The sequence below is a fragment of the Pelodiscus sinensis genome, chromosome 6 (genome assembly GCF_049634645.1).
Source record: "Pelodiscus sinensis isolate JC-2024 chromosome 6, ASM4963464v1, whole genome shotgun sequence".
Classification (NCBI taxonomy): Eukaryota; Metazoa; Chordata; order Testudines; family Trionychidae; genus Pelodiscus; species Pelodiscus sinensis.
This window is the reverse complement of record NC_134716.1, coordinates 75407522-75423048: the sequence shown is the minus strand read 5'-3', so window position 1 is coordinate 75423048 and position 15527 is coordinate 75407522. Positions and strand designations below refer to the sequence as shown.

General features: G+C 39.6%; 1 protein-coding gene across 11 annotated transcripts in view; it reads right to left on the bottom strand.

Annotated features, from left to right (window-relative positions):
• The window catches only part of MEF2C (myocyte enhancer factor 2C), a 168620-nt gene that overhangs the window by 142557 nt on the left and 10536 nt on the right, over positions 1 to 15527 (bottom strand). For 7 of the 11 annotated variants that reach the window (XM_075932175.1, XM_006132364.4, XM_006132367.4 and 4 more), the window contains exon 2: positions 9505 to 9603. The gene's annotated coding sequence lies outside the window, so the exon portion shown is untranslated. Of the gene's footprint in view, positions 1 to 5003; positions 5052 to 6601; positions 6640 to 9504; positions 9604 to 11876; positions 12015 to 15527 lie in introns of those variants that run through there. The other 4 variants (XM_075932169.1, XM_075932165.1, XM_075932166.1 and 1 more) reach the window with 4 other exon arrangements.

Here is a 15527-nt window from a genome sequence, read left to right as displayed (position 1 = left end):
CATTACATTAATCTAATAGAATCATAGTTTTGCTTAAGTATTGGTGAGGCATGCTATGGCCATATCAAACTTGTGGAAATCTACAGCTGTATTTCAGTTTGCACCACCATATAAAATAATTGATTTTCAAAAGAGCTGGTCACTTGCAGTTTTCATTTAAGTCAGTGTGCTCTGGGTGCTTCAAACCTTAGATTAATATGGTTCTCTTACTTATTTAGATATAAAATAAACAGGAATAATTCCAGAACATGAAAAAACTTAACAATTATTTGATGTTGCTTCAGGCTTTGAAGTGAGATGGCATGTCTCACAACATTCTTTTTCTTTTTAAGTTTTATTTGGCTGTGAGGCACTTGAGAGTATTTCAAACTCTTTTGCAACTATATTTTCAGAACCCTAAAAATGGAAATGCTAACCTATCAGCATCTTTTTAAAACACTTTCAAAAAGTCATATAATGTACATGGGAAATAAAAGAAACAGAAAACAGTCTCTAACTGGGATACACACTTTCCAAAACACTGCTATTTAAAGAAAAATTGTAAATGTGTGGATAGTATCTTTTGAGATGAAACATCTCATTTATAGAAATTTCCTGTCTGATTTTAATAACATGCGAAATTAAACACATACATATTAATCATATGCATCATATCAGATGCAGGCCATGAAAACGCAAATGTTTACATTTATGGGTGGCTCCTTAATGTTTCATTATGAGAAACACTAGGAGGCATCAGTTGGGTAAAAAAGGAGTTCAGTTTAAAAAAGAAAAAGTAAGAAATTACCAGGACTAGTAAACTATGAAAGTTTGATACTTTCAAATGTTACTATAGTATATGCCGTATATATTCCCTGCAAAAATGGCCTACACTTCATATTATATTGCCAAATTACAATGTAGTAAAAGAAGAGGCACGTAATTGATTTGCTAATTAATTTTTAAAACATGCTATGTTTTAAAACATACAGATGTAACACAAAGTAAAGCTGGATATTGTATTTTAAAATATAATGGAATAGTCCTGGAATTAAGATAATTTACTTAATGCTTAGTGCCACACTTTCGCTAAATTGTAAAATTCAGATGCTTTTTACATGTTTTCCTAGTAGGATAAGTGCTATGAATTTAGTATAGTGTCAGGCAGTTTCAAGAACAATCTATTTGCTGTAGTAGGATATATCACTTACCCATTTTTTTTTTTAAAAAAGCCTCCAAAACACGCACATACTCTAAAGTCTATTTTCATCAAGTATTGAATAAACAGTGATTTTTTTGAAAATCATACAACAATGCTCTATGTGGATGGGTTTTTATCATGTCATAGAAAACCAATATTTTCAAAACTGAATTTTCTGTACTTTGAATTATATTTAACAATAACTAAGCAACAAGGTTATAGTATCCTTATATAATAATCAACTGAAATTGACGTGTGCCTTGCCATGCTGCAGCAATCAGCTTTTATCTCTGCCCGATCAAAATGACATGTGAACTGCTTAATCCTTCTTTTGTAAGGCACATAAGACTTTGTTGTCACTGTTGGTTTTGTGAACCGCCTATATAAGCTGGTCTGATTTCCTAAAGATGACAGATCCCGGTGAACAGCCAAGCTCTACTGCACTGCAGTCAATGCAACTGTGAGATTAAGGTACAGTACTAGACACTAGCTTTTAATCACCTGTCCACATGTAACATATTGACCATCAGCTCTCAGAAGATTAGCTTAAATCCCTTCAGAGCAACCAGGCAATTACTTTATTCATAACATGAAAAAAAGCATATTTCAATTAGTTCAGTTTTTCACTTATAACTTTCATAGTTCATGCTAACCATGTGTATGTTTTATTTTTGAAATAGGTGAAAAGATATATTAACCCCTTCATAGACTGGCCTGATATTGTTAATCTTAGTGCTAAAGTTTTATACCTCTTAAATTGCAAATAAACCTGTTTTTAATTTTAGAGGGTTGTCCCTAAATCACCAACTAGACTACGTAGATGTAGAAAATCATCTCTGTTTATATTATACGTAGGGATTAAAGAAGCCTGAAGTGCATTAGAGAAATAAATACATTAATTATATTCCAAAGTGTCGCATCATGATATAATAAAACTTCTATTTTGTTACAGATAATAATATATATATTATTTTCCACAATCAGTGTACTTACAACAACACCAAATTATCTTTTTTAAAATATTTTGTAAATTAATGTGTAATTTAGTAACTTGGTCCAACAGGTGAAAATGAAGTCGAGAACTATAAAACATTCTTTTATGCATCCAATATCAAGTTATGACTTTTTGCTCAAGAAGATAAAAGAACTACTCTTAAGGATGCACACTACTATTTTTTTACTGATTAACTGAAATTTTAACCTGTTACAAAAAGAGTAAAAGAAAGAAAAACTTAAAAAGGCAAAAAGTATTTAATTTAAAACGTCTAAGCGGCTGTTAAGTTTCTACATAGTTATTTAACTATATCTTCCTATTACAGGGATACACAAAGAAGTTAAAAACATTCACAGTCAAAAAAACTTTTAAAGATGAACGGGGAAAAAGTCTGGAAAGGTTAATTTCTGTTTGTCCATAAGGCACTAAATATTTTAAACTCACAAGATAAAACTGTTTACATGATCATCTCTCTCTCCCCCTCTCTCTTTTCTGTGTGTAATTTACATACAAAGTTGTTTATCAAGCAAAGCTGTACACATTCTAAAAAAAAGCATTAAGTAAAATCTTCAAACTACTCTGAAAGTAGAAGAGGCTTAAAAGTAAAATGTGCTTCTCTGTAAGGTATTCATAAATTGGCAATCCAGACATATCATTCTGAAAGATTTTATCTAACATCCCATCATTTACTGTATCAGCAACACTGGAAGGCATGTTAAAAATTAAATTGGCTTTTGATTAATCAAACAGTCTTATGAGAAAAAAACTCTGAGAACACAGGATATAGTATGTTACAACTCTATCCTTTTATAAGGAAATTTATGTGGCACTCTGCTCTTTCACATCTTATGACAACTGCCAGATAGACATCTGATTTAAGATCTTCTGTCTGTGGGCTTGCTCCTGAAAACAGTTATCCACATGAGTTGTCTATCCTGACACAAGTAGTCTTATTGTCATCAGTAGGTCTTGTTTAAGGACTACTTGCATGAATTAAGGTTTCATTATCAGGCCTTAGATTTGTTCTTCATATCCTGTCCATGTAGAATATATAGTAAAAAATGTATATGTCAAATTTTAAAAACTAAATACCATGTACTGCAGAAGTATAGGCACTATGAATTTAGGGCCCAACCCTTAAGTTCTTACTCAGTCAAGCCTTTCAGAGTCTTCAACAAGAGTCAATATTTGATCCAATATGAATTACATATTTCATTAAAGTACAGAGGAAATGCATATATTATGTCATAGTTATATATTCATTTAAATAAAATGGCTAAAATTAAAAAAAACACTGAGATTTCTGGTTGGTTGGTTAGTTGTTTTTTGCTGCAGCACAATGTTCTAAACATCTTCTAACATTAATAATTTAGAAAATGACAAATTTCCAAAGTGGCCAACTGAATGAATGCTTGAATCAGAAATCAGCAGGTGATACAGAGGGTTCAAACTGGTTCACAGGTGGTTATATTTCCATGCCCTGCCAAGCCTCTGGGGATTAGCATTATTAAAGTCCATATAAAATCTTTCCTCTGCAACCACAATACCCTGCAAAGTGCCAATAAAAAGAAAGCTAGTCACATTTTGTCTAATATAATTGGTCTGCTGGCCCCATATCTCTTTAAAAAGAAATCAATGAAATTAGAATATAATTTAGGGCAACTGTCATAAAATGTATTATCAGGTATGTGCTAGGAAAGGGCATTTTGTGTCTAAGCAATTCTCCGCAGACCACCAGTAACATTGGCAAAGTGCCTTTCTCTGCTTAAATACTGTATCTTCATATTAAACTATATATTTAGATATTTTGTTTTAAAAGACAGGTGTTTGTTAATCATAACCACCCATATACGACCAATGATAATAAAAAACTTTCTTTAAAAACATATAATCACAGGGCCCTGAAGTGACAGAAATTATTCAGATATAAAGTTTTGCTTTGCCATGTGTTTTTTACCCTTTTCATGTACTTTTAGAGTAAAAGAATTAATAGTACAGTTTTATTCTTTTTTGGTTCTCCAAGATGACAGAACATCATACAAAATTAACTAGAAAACAGAAGTACTACAGATCCATAATGCACTAGCAGTCTCTCAAAATGCCCTCTTTACACCAAACTTTCTCTTAGACCTTAAGTAACTTTAATCAAATGTAAAAAATAGAAAGTTTTGTAAAGATTTAACCTTACTCACTCTTACCACTAAAAATATGAAGATTAGTATAAGATGAATACCAGAACTTGCATACTAACAGAAGTATATAACATATGCCATAATGAAAACTGCTTCTCCATCTCAAACTTAAAAGTGTGACAAATGGAGATGCAAAAAGGCATACACCTATAAGCATGCTTTAACTAACACTAAATGCAAGAACTGAAAAGAGCAGTGGCATATAACATTTAAGAAGGTTTTTGTTTGTTTGTTTTTGCTGCCATGCCTGATTGTTTTCTAAGTGAATTGTTTGATAAATAGAGGGCAAGTACTACAAGGTCATATTAAAACTAAACAAACTGCACACACTTCATGATTTCAAGCACACTAATGACACCACCTAACTTCATGAAACTTTAAACACTCAAGAGATGGATGGGGACATGCTTGGAGTAATTTGAATAGCTGGCAAATTAAGTAAGTTGCATGACTAAAAAGTTACTTTAAATCAATTGATAGTGGAATAATATATTTTGAAAGTATACAACTAACCTCAATCCCAGCATACACACACAGAGACTTATACATTCTTCCAAATGCAATAGGCTATGTATATGAGGTTCATATACAATCTCCATGTTATTTTATTTCCATTCTGAATTTCATATGTACTTACATTACAAACATTTAGATGAGCAGACAAGTCCTTGAGATATTTTCCTTTCTTGGGGAAAAAAAGAAAAAACAAAAAACCCGTTACTTCTTCCAGCCTTTTAAGTGTTCACCACCTGGTTCAACATGCAGCCTCCTTGAACCACACACAAGCCTCAAAGTCAATCCAATAGCAGCCAGAAGACGTCTGGTGTGTGTCTCTGTGTGTGTGTGTGTGTGTGTGTATCTGTATGTGTGTGTGTGTGTGTGTGTGTGAGCACACAGTGGAGGAGGAGAAAGTGGCTGTGCTGCTGGCTGGATTAAAAGTAACCGGACTCGTCCTGAAAGCGTCCAGGAAGGAAGTGACAGAAGGCGAATGGGAAAAAGAGAGCAGCTCACAGCCTTTGTAACATCGCGGAGGGGGAAAGAAAGAGGCAAGGAAGGGATTCAAAACTACACGCTTGATGAGGTGTCCTTTTCTGCTTCTCTCCCCCTTCCTCCCTTCTCTCCGTCTCTACTTCTCCTCTCTCTCTCTCCCACAATCCCAAACGAATGACTCTCTCCTCCCGAGCTGGAGAAATAATCAGTTTCACTCTTGCAAAAAGGGGGCGGGATCAGATCCCGAAAGCGTTTTAATAAAACAAACATAGAGCAACGGCAGCGGCGGCAGCTCCTTTCCTTGCCCCTCTAGTCTAAACTAGATTGATAAATTACTCCACTCCACTACTTTAATTATGTATATGGTATGCAGAATAAATCACCGAACATCAGCACCTCAATCAAGCACTTTTTAAATGATAATTGCATCTTGGGTGAATCAATCTCTCCATTCCTGACATTTTGCTAATTTTAGTTTTACGGTGAGGGTAATGGCATATGCCACACGCAAACCTAATGACAATCCTTTATTATACAAAATTAAGAAACACGACGAGCTGGTGCATCTCCTCCCCCCGCCCTTCGGGGGGGGGGGGTACGGCAGCAATAGGACACAAGATCACAGCAGGCACTGGGAGCGAGAAACACTGTGGGCCAGCTCATAAACAACCACGGCAAATGCTGCGCACCCTGGAATTGTTGCTAATAAAGGGCGCCCACCCCGGGGCAACACTGACACAAAACAATCGCTGCCGGAACGCGAGGAGTTATGGGGGAAAGGATTGAAAAATGTTTTAAACGCTGCTACCCTACTATGCTCGTGATCATCCCCATGGGTGTTTAACCTGGGCATCAATCCATTCCGAGTTCTATGGACAATAAAGCGGAGATGGGTACCCAGTTGAAACCGAGGATGTCGGCAATTACTAAAGAAGAATAAACTGAAAGGGGCGCTGAAATGCAAAGTCTGTGCGAGCAGAAGCTCCACTATCATCATCATCATCATAATCATCATCATCTCAGTAACTGGAGGCTGTGAGGCCAGCAACTTTTTAATCAGTTTCGAAACATAGCCAAACATATCTGTGCAGCAGGCGTATGTATTTTTAGCCCGCATAACATTTCCTACACAGTCTCTTCTTGCACCTTTATTGGCCTCATTCTTCAGAGCCTTCAGTCTGTAAACCAACCCAACTTCCCAAACTCATTAGACTTCCGTATCAAATTGCTGGTGACTTCACTTACCCTGGGCTGCTTCAGCTGCACAGGAAGCAGGCACGGGTCTAGGAGAGAAACAATCGTGATGCTAACGTTTGGGAGAATGCAAATATACAGCCTCCCTCGGCAAACAGGGCTGCTGTTAAAGTACAGTTTGCCTCACTGAACAACTCCAAACCCTACTGCCTGAGATGTTTCTTTTGCAGACTTTTCCACAGAAATGAAGTATTCCCAACACACTATATAAAAGGACAGAACCTTCTTCATATGCTCATTTACCTTTTTAACCAGTACTGAAAGGACTGTTCTGTATACAAGTCACAATTAAGCACACATAAAAATTTGTGAGTAAAACTATTTTGCAGAATCTTGTTTTAACTCTTAGATAGCCAACTTCTATAATGCTTGGAGAGCAACAAGAGATTTTATAAGGGTATATGCCATAACCAACAGCAGTAAGGGAAACCTGAAGAATATGTATAATGAAATGGAAGCAATGAATAAAACATCAGCGAGATGTATTTTGGTTTACTTAATTTTATTTCAAGGGCCTAATCCTACAAAAATGTTGCATGTAAACATCTTATTGGGCCACTGATTTATGTTACCACATATTATGAAGCAGGAATGCTCAAAGTAAATCCAGACCTGAATGAAACTGATGGAGTTATAAAATGTTGCCCAGGACTTTTCTTCATTTTGATACGTAGGTGGCGCTTTAACTGACTACAAATCTCAGAACTCTCTACTCAATTGTATTAATTTTTGTTAGTAATGGATGGGCAGTTCTTACTGCACAGATATCCACATCACACAAAACACAACAACAATCAATAAACACAAACTTTGATGTAGCCTCTGAGACCTCAGCCAGGTAGGCACTGTACAGACATATAATAAATGACAGTAGTTAGCACACATGTTAGTAGTCTCAGCGGAGGTCCAAACACTGGGAAAACATGAAGTATGAACTACCCTTTCAGTCCTAGTAATCTCATGAGGTTTGGAGCGAGGCATGCTGGTAAAGAAATATGGGAATCTGTACTGGACCTATCCCTGTTAGCTCTGTTCTGTAACTAAAGTTTCATTCTCCCAGCAGTCAATACGGCATCAGTCTTTCCAACAGCAGTAACGTTAACATTTTCTTTTTTTAATGGAGCATTATGTGTTAGAACAACTAGTTTCCAGACTTACACCATTGTGCTGTAGATAAGAATGGCTGCAATCTGTTGCATTTTGTACAAGCTAACTGTATCTTTCAGGCTTTTTGTCTAGTTGCTCCAGCAGACCCTTCAGTTGGCAGGGTAAAGCTTGGATGGTACTTCAATTTGACATGAAGAAATCAGATAGCAATTACCACAACAAAGTAATATGTACAGCTGCTTAATATGTCTACTATTCCTTCCACATTTTCAGGCTCTGAGGGCCTAATCTTTAAATAGTTGTGACCTTCATATATTAGAGTATCTGTAGACTGTGCCAGGTTTTTGTCAGAGCACAATTCATCAAAGCAATGTAGAGGACACCTCTGTCTTAAAACAGGGTTCAAACGTTATTAAATGGAAAAACAAAGAGATGGGCAGTTTTACAGTAGAGAGCATGTTTCCTCCTCAATCCCAAGATTCAACAAAGCATGTATTAATGCACAAATATGCAATATCTTTTGAAATACATGTAGAATCTTTCTATCTGCTAAGGTTAATTTTAGAATCTGGAATAATTTTAAACAACAGCTTTGTTATATATGTACCAAGTTTTAAAACATGCATCACAAGTAGCAAACACTTTTTAGGAGAATCCCATTTGGATTTCTTCCAAAAGAGTCTGATCTAAGCTATGATTCCTATTATAAACTGGTCATTCATAGGCCATTTGACAACCTGTATTATAAACAATGTTGCACTCTTTTCCAATGTAACACCTGACCCATATCTAAATTATACTGTAAAGCACAACATGAGGTTGACTCATTAGAAAATCAAATCCTCAAAGTATTATCAGAGTGAGATACAGCCAAGTGTCTCTTTTCCTTAGAGTGTGATTATCTCATCATTAGCTTAGCAAGCCACCGCATGAAGGTTCTTAGTAAAGTCCATTTTTAATTTTCTGTTCCTGGTGACAAAATTTTTCTTAAAAGAAATAAGGCTACCAATTTACATCATTAAATGACATTTTAACAGAAGATGACTGAGATTAGGACAAAATGGTCCACTTACTTTCCAACCTAACCCTGGGGTGGTATAGTTTCTATTTTCTCCACAGAGCTCTGCCCCACAGCACTCCACTCCACCCCTTGCTCCTTTAACTACCTCTGTATCTTATAACAGTGGTGTACCAAAGCACTTCTTCCCATGTCTGTCTGCTTTTTAACTTGGCCCATGCTGGGTGCAGCTCTTGAAGTGAGCTTTAAAAAATTATTTTAAAGTGAGCTGGGGCGGTTGCTACAGCAACCCACCCTGAGAGGAATCAAGGCTATAGATTAATCTACCCCACAAGATCATTCAACAGTACTGTATTTGTTCTGCAGTCATTCAGAATATTCCTTCAACCCATATACCTTTATAATTGAACATAATGTATACATTTGGAAAATATCGAAGATAATAGGATATGAATTCCAGGAGCAGAATTTTAATATTTTATAAACCATAGGAAAGAATTAGAATGTATATAATTTCTTGTGAAATGAATTAATTATAAAAGATATTTCACAAGGCATGGCTGAGACATGAACTTTAAATAAAATGGCATGCCATTACTAAAATGGTCTAATGCACAGCAAGCAATGATTACAAAAAGCCTTTGTCAATTGTATACCTGTAAGTATACAATACAGCAGAGTTTGCTGTCAAGGCTTTGCTCTGAGCCTAAAATTTGAAATTATAAATACTACTTAATAATATTAAAGGCAATAAATATTAAACACTCACCACATACACCCTCTTTATTGTCAAACTCATCCGCCTCCAATGCTTTACTTAATCTGTTCCATAGTAGTTACTTCACAGTTTACAATTCTTATTCGGCACCTTAGATATTTAAAAGCACAAAAGTAGCATATTATTAAAATGTGGGTTTGTAGTAGTAATGCAAATACATTTAAAGAGATGTATAAAAGAAACAGCTTCTGTAAACAGTTAATGAGTTTTTATTATTTTGCACTTGCATCTCAAGATTATATCACTTTTAACTATATATGACCAAATACCTTTATGTATTAAACAGCTGCAGTACAATCCATCTGAATCTTATTTGGGAGAGGGAGTACTGGAATATCAATAAAATTGTGAATTATAATACAACTATTGACCCAATATTGTAATATTCTTCCAAGTAGGTATTATATACAATTATTTATGGTTGCATTCACTGTTTTTATACAGTTCACTCACTGCTTAATGAAGAGATACCAATTAAAATGATTGTGTCAAATGCTAGAATTTTATACAAAAGTATAACATTTATTTATACAATTAATTTTCTTTTTCTAAGAACTACCAGTTTTTACACACCAAGCACCATCTCAGGAAGGTTCCATTAAGGCCTACCTTTTACATTTCAAAACTGCCTGTAATCAGAATACTTTTCTTCTTGTACTGTCTTCTGTACACACTAGTTGCTTGTAAAAATGGCATCCTTACCCAAGCTGTAATGCGCCCCACTCCCTAAAGTAATCTAGTAAATGGCTAGATTGATAGTTGTAAACTACAGGCATGATCATTTGGCTCTTTTTCTGTTCTGACAGTTTTCTGATAATATCTTGCCTTTCCATTAATGCATTTTAAAAAAAGTTTCATTTTTATTTGCATATTTGAAATGGCTTGAGAATTCCTGCACAGGACAGCTTCCCAGTGTTAGGAGAAACTTACTATTTTTCATAACTAGGAAGTTAGTGTATTCTGATCTCTAGAGGTCATCCAGAAAACACTCGGATTTACACAGGTCCAAAATCCCCCACATAAGCACAGTATGTCTGGTTTTGTCTCGCAGCTACAGTGTGAGTCTCTTTCTTTAAACTCTTTATACTAGGGGTGGCCTTGAGTCCAAAGAGAGGCAGTAAGAGCAGAGAGGGGGATACTTCTGAGCCTGGCGTGAACTTGGGACTTCTGGCCAGCCTTTACAAAACATCCACAGCCCAGGGCTACGTTTGAGTCCAAACAGCCCAAACCCCAGTAGATGATTCTTATGAACTTTCAATCCACTGACAATGCGCAGATTACAGATCAATCAAAAGTACAGCAAAGCAGCATCCGCGCAGTACCCGTCTGATTTCCCCTCCTCTCCTGCTGCTCCAGACTACCTTACGTGTCAGTAGCTGCTACTGGTAGCAAAATGTATCCGTAGAGGGTTTTGACACTACACCCGAGATCGGGGCTCAGGTCCAAGCTCTTTCCCTCCTCTCGGATTTGTAACTCACAGATGCCGTGTGTGTGTGCGATGGGGGGGGGGGGGTGGAGAAGGCTGTGTGTGTGCCCCTGGGCCATGGATCTTCTTGTGAGCATTGGGGCTAGGAGAGCAAGAGTTATGGGTGACACGGATTGTCATTCATGTGCGTGCGCACTGAAGACAGAGCAGCAAGTGCCATCCGTGAACATGGAAGATGGCGCGCGCGTGTACACACACGCACACACAGTAGGAGGAGGCGAGCGGCGAGGGTGCATGGGTCCTTGGGGGCAAGGTGTCCTGGCTGTTGGGAGTCCGTGTGGTTGTGTTGCGAGTACCCTTTGAAGGCACGCTGGCAGGAGAGCAACATGTAACTTACGCGTTTGGAGTGGAAGGAAGGAAACGGGGCAGTACGGGAAGAACAAGACAGGGTCTTACGGGGAGCGGAGTGAAAGATGCGCATCCTCTGTGTAATGGATAGAATGTGGAGAGTCGGGGATGTGTGCGGAATTGGGGAGGGGGAGGTGCGCGCGCAACGGGGTAGCGATGCTGTGTGCACCCTGCGGGCGCTGGAGACAAGCTCTGCTGGGCGCGGGGAGAGGAGGGGGGAAGGGGCTGTGCTTTAGCAACGAGGTGCGAATGCCACGTGTGTGCGCGGACTGGGACAGGGACGGTGCCGCGTGTGTGCGCGCGTGCCCTGGAGGGAGAGCGCCCTGGGCGCAGGCTGAAAGGGAGGGAAGGTCTTTCGTGTGTGCGCACTGAACGGGGAGGTATTTGGCACGGTGGCGGGAGTGAGCTGCAGAATCTGTTTGCTCTGGGACAGCAGTAAACCTGCCCCTCTCCGACAAGAAAGGCGCAGAGGCGAGGTGGGCAGTAGGGAGGACCAAGGCGCCCGCAAATAAAGCAGAAATGCACTTACATACTGGACATGCTCCGGATGTCCCAGAGCCACGCAGGGCGGCTTATGCCGTGCGTACCAGCCCCTCAGCCAGACTAGGCTTCACTGCCCAGCAGTCTTCCTCACCACCTGCTCTCCCTCCGCCCCCGGCCCCTTCTTCGCCCGTCTCGACTCGGGAGCCCACGCGGCTGGGAGGAGGATGGAAGAAGCAGAACCACGTGGCGGCTGCCTGCCTTGCTGTCATCACAGCGGAGCCATCGCTCCCAAGTCCTCTGCCGCCGCTTCTCCCAGTCCCATCTGCGCGCGCCGTGTGCGCCTCGGCTAGAGGAGCCTCAGCAGGGATTGCTGGCAATGGAGAGCTGCTAAATCCCCTGCTATTCCTCTACGGGGGATCATATGGAAAGGTGGATGGGGCGGGGGAATAAGCTCGGCATTAAAAAACCTGCCATTCAAATATAGCAGCATTGATCCCACCTACCCACTTATATCTCCCTGTGCAAAGTGCTTTGCTGCAGGCGGTGACTCCTGCCCAGGGCAGAGAGCTTTTCCTCTTCGCAGAGTAGCTACAGCGTTCATGCAAAGGAGCAGGATTTGGGGAGGGACGGGAGAGAGTTTGAAAGCACTCATATGCTAAAAACAGAACACTGGTTTGGGTAGCTGTGAAAAGGGGATTCAGACTAATAAGGGGCTGAGTTTTCCTATGTTTTCTGGCAGTATCTTTAATCGTGGAATTACATTTGCATTGTTTGCTAGGTGCAAACTCAGAAAAATAAATGTTACAACACCTCCCCTTTTTACTTCAGGAGTTTCTCGGCATTCACATTAGACCCCACATGTTTCAGGAGTTTATTATAATGGGGCTGGGCAAAATCACTGGTTACTAAGATACTCTCAGGCATCCTCTTCCTCCTCTGATTATAGAGTTGTATCAATTTTGGGGCCTAAAATATTTTATTATGACTTTGTTATTATTTAAAACGAGAGAGAGAGAAATTCTAACTTAGGGTTGCACTATAAAAGTTGGGATTTGTCCTGTCATTGAGTTGGGGTGGTCCTGTTTTGGGGGGGGGGGGGCGGGAGGAAGAGAGGTGTTGCACTAGACTAGACTACCTCCTGAGGTCTTTCCCAACCATAATCTTCTGTGGTTCTATGAAAGTCTTAAAAATCTGACAGAGATACTGGCTCCAATGCTAAACCAGTCAAGCACTTTACATTTTTTTGTCTATCTTTCTGTCCTTGGTGACTACAGTTAGAATTTACACAGTGTAAACAGGTTTGTAGTGGTAATCTATTTGCATGTGAATGGCCCTATCTTAGACTGCATGTTGATGGGGAAAGGATTGGTAAAGTTGTTTGATGTAGCTAATATGTATGAGATATACTGTAATGTGATAGATCACTTATTCTGGGAGGGGAATTTGACTATAGCTATGCACAGGGCTCGACATCAGTGAACATACTCGCCCCGGGTGAGTAGATTTCAGCTGGTCATCCCGTTCACCAGTAGCGCACGCATGTGCAATGCGGGTCTTGTGAATGTGCAGTGTGGGGCTGGAAAGTAGATTTCACCGCGGTTTGTCAAGCCTTGGCTATGAAGTTCCTGTGTTGCAAGAATATAATTTGCAGGGGTATGTAGCTCATATTTAGAAATGCATGTAAAGATATGCTGAGTGTGTGTCTCTACAGTATATAGCAGGGATGAGCAAACTCTTCAGCCCAAGGGCCACATCAGGTTATGGAAAATTTATGGAGGGCCATGAATGCTTACTGAATTGGGACTGAGGTGCAGGAGGGATTGAAGGCTCTGGCTGAGGGTGCGGGCTCTGGGGTGAGACCAGAAATGAGGAGTTCAGGGTTCAGAGTGGCTCTGGGCTGGGGTAGGGATTTGGAGTGCAAGGGCAGGACAGAGGGCTCCGGCTGCGGGTGTGGACTCTGGGGTGAGGCTGACGCACATGTCTTTGAGGTACAAGAGGATTCTGAGGGCTGGGACCAAGGGATTTAGTGGTTAGGAGAGGGATCAGGGCTGGAGAAGTGGGCTGGGCTCAAAAGTGCAGGCCTTGGGCTGCACTTATCTTCTCAAGCAGATCCCAGAAGCAATAGCACATCCCTCTTCCAATCATCTTTTACACGGAGGTGTGTCCAAGTAGCTTTGTGTGCTGCTCCCCTGTCCACAAGTGCTGCCTTTGCAGCTCCTATTGACTGCAGTTCCCAACCAATGGGAACTTCAGGGGTGGTGCTTGGTGCAGGGGCAGTACACTGAGTACTTTGCGTAAGAGTCATCTGGAAGGACGATGAACTGCTGCTTCCGGGAGCCATGCGGAGCCATGGCACATGCAGAGAAGGGCAAACCCCAGCTCGAGGGCTGGATTCAAATGGTTCATGGGCCAAATGTGGGCCACAGGCCAACATTTCTCTCCCCCCCCCCCCCCCAGTCCCAGCCCACAGCACTCTCTGGTATATAGGATAGGGAGAGGAGGGCAGTGGTAAGGTTGTTTGTGATGTTATCTCTTATTTTAAATCCTTTAATAACCCTTCCCAAATAGATGGGTTTTGTTGCTTCCTTGTGGATGTTTTTAAGGATATTTGTGACAAGAAAGACACAGACTGACTGTACAGTCAAAACAGTGAAAGTGTCTGCAACAAAGTGCCATCAAGTGAACAATATTAACAAACAGAAAAAATAGGACTTTTTTTGCTAATTTATTTCATTTATAGTGATCTTAGATGTGACTTTTTAATAGCAGAAAAATTTCTGAAACTGATCTCCAGGTTGATGCTGTCCCCTTTTAAATATTTCCTAACCTTTATTTGGTTTGAGAATTTCGTTTCCCCCCTAAGAAGTATTTAAAACCAGTGAAATGCAAAAACCTTTTATAGAGAAATATTTTGACAAAAAGAATAGGCTTTGTTAAAATTGTCATAAAATTTGTTGTCTAGTGAAACAGAACAAAATATAATATTAGAATAAAATACTGGATCTTCTTATTCCAGGGGTAGTTCTGCTAATGGAATTTAAAATTAAGATCAGGAAAGCTTTTAACCCTGTTGTGATCTTTGAAGAATTTGTAAACTCCACCTGACTTTTGATCATTTATAGTTGTAATGTTGGAAAACATTTTTGTCTATGGGCTCAATTCAGGAAGACACTTAATTTCTTTATTTAAAGCATTTCTGTTTGCTTCAGTGAGGCATGTGTTTTAATACCTTGCTGAATTGGGGCCAGCATATGAATTATCATCTGTAAGGGCTCTAGGGTTTGTCTACATTATGAAGAAGATTGATGCTGTCACAGTCGATCTTCCAGGGTTTGAATTAGTTGGTCTAGTGAAGACCTGCTAATTCCAACTGAGAGGGCATTCCCATCAGCACTGGCAGTCCTGCTCCTCACGAGGAGTAAGGGAAGTCAACAGGAGTGTGTGGCCGGTGCCAAAATGTGATTTAAGATACTTCGATTCAGCTGCATAATCAATATAGATGGAGTTGCGTATCTTAAGTCGACTTTCCCCTTTAGTGTAGACCTGACCTTAGAGACAACGTACAATCCATACAAAATCTTCATGGACTTCTTCTGGGTTTGTGGGTTTGATGGAAAGCCCATTAAAACGAGTTGGAGTCTTACATTTACTTCAGACCCTAAAATGGCAGTTCATATTCTTAATACCTACATCAGGG